The sequence below is a fragment of the Pteropus vampyrus genome, unplaced genomic scaffold, assembly GCF_000151845.1.
Source record: "Pteropus vampyrus isolate Shadow unplaced genomic scaffold, Pvam_2.0 Scaffold19, whole genome shotgun sequence".
Taxonomy (NCBI): Eukaryota; Metazoa; Chordata; class Mammalia; order Chiroptera; family Pteropodidae; genus Pteropus; species Pteropus vampyrus.
This window is the reverse complement of record NW_011888800.1, coordinates 4532929-4535072: the sequence shown is the minus strand read 5'-3', so window position 1 is coordinate 4535072 and position 2144 is coordinate 4532929.

The window sequence follows — 2144 nt, the reverse complement described above, 5'->3', positions numbered from 1 at the left end:
ATTTAGGTTGCTTCCATATCTTGGCTAGTGTAAATTGTGCTGTTACGAATATTGGAGTGCGTAGACCTTTATGAATTATTATTTTGGTTTTCTTTAAATAAATACCCAGAAATGCAATTGGTGGGTCAAAAGGTATATCCATTTTTAATTTTTTGAGAAACCTACATACTGTTTTCCATAGCGGCTGTACCAATTTGCAATCCTACCAACAATGTATGAGAGTTCCCTTTTCTCCGCATCCTCGCCAACTTGCTGTTTTTTTGATTTATTGATGATAGCCATTGTGAGGTGATATCTCATTGTGGTTTTAATTTGCATTTCTCTGATGATTAGCAACCTTGAGCATCTTTTCATATGTCTGCTAGCCATCTGTATTTTCTCTTTGGAGAAGTATCTGTTCAGGTCTTCCGCCCATTTTTTAATTGGATTGTTTGTTTTTGTCGTTGTTGAGTTGTATAAGTTCTTTATAAATTTTGGATATTAACACTTTATCAGATTGTATGTTTCTAGGAATGTGTCCATTTCTTCCAGATTGTCCAATTTGTTGGCGTATAATTGCTTGTAGTATTTTCTTGTGATCCATTGTATTACTGTGGAGTCTATGGTTATTTCTCCTCTTTCATTTCTGATGTTATTTATTTGAGTCCTCTCTCTTTTCCTTGATGAGTCTGGCTAAGGGTCTGTCAATTTTGTTTATCCTTTCAAAGAACCATCTCTTGATTTCATTAATCTTTTGTACTGTTTTTCTAGACTCTATTTCATTTATTTCCTCTCTGATCTTTATTCTTTCCTTCCTTCTATTCACTTTGGGCTTTGTTTGCTGTTTGTTTTCTAGTTTTTTTAATTGTAAGGTTAGATTGTTTATTTGAGCTTTTTCTTATTTCTTGAGGTAGGCCTGTATTGCTATGAATTTTCCTCTTAGGACTGCCTTTGGCTGTGTACCCCAAATTTTGAGGTCATTGTGTTTTCATTTTCATTTGTCTCTAAGTATCTTTTGATTTCTTCCTTGATCTCATTAATAACCCATTCATTGTTTAGTAGCATGTTATTTAGCCTCCATGTGTTTGTGTATTTTCCAGTTTTTTTCTTGTAGTTGATTTCTAGTTTCATATCATTGTGATCAGAAAAGACAGTTGATATGATTTCAATCTTCTTAAATTTATTGAGACTTGATTTGTGTCCTAACATGAAAATGTTCCATGTGCACTTGAGAAGAATATATATTTTGCTGTTTGGGGGTAAAATGCTCTGAAAATAGCTTTTAAATCCGTTGGTTCTAGTGTGTCTTTTAGGCACATTGTTTCCTTGTTAATTCTTTGCCTGGATGATCTGTCCATTGGTGTCAGTGGGGTGTTAAAGTCTCCTACTATGAGTATATTACTATTAATCTATCCTTTTATGTCAGTCAATAATTGCTCTATGTATGTAGGTGCTCCACATATTGTGTTTTTAATGGCTAATGGCTTTTAAAAGTTCTAAGATAATCTTAAAATTATTTTTGGAAGTTTCTAAGGCATAAATAACAAACCCAATTATCATTCTATTGATAAATTCACAGAGTAAAATCCACAGCTTTCCTGGACCATTTGAAGGGTCACCACAGGTATATGAACCTCATAAGAACTAGGTTTCAATATTATCTTGAGTAAGAAAGCACTATACATAATTTTAAAAATTTCATCAGCTTGCATTGTTAAAGATCCTCTCTTAGTTCTGCTTTCTGAACAGTACATTGATGTACTAATTGATCAAGCACTAGAGAAGCAAATTGAATCAAAATTTGATATCCTTTGGAGAATAGGCAAATAAAAACTTGGCAGACCATATAAATTGAAAGTATATAGAGCAATGGCAGTTATTATAACCAAGAGGCTGTGATTTGACCAAGACTTTAAATCAAACTTCTTTAAAAATACTTTTTTTAAAAAACAAATATTTATGATCATTTAATGACAAAACCAGACAACACAAGCCAACATGTAGTTCCGAAATGCAATTAGCTTCCAAGTATTAAAATGATTTCCATCATATAGCTTAGCTGTTCTGGTGTATGATGAAGGTAAAGAAAGTCTCTTCCAGCTGTTTGGGGTTCCTATTATGAACAGGGTTGATAGATGAGCTTCCTTTAACACAACTTCTAAAAA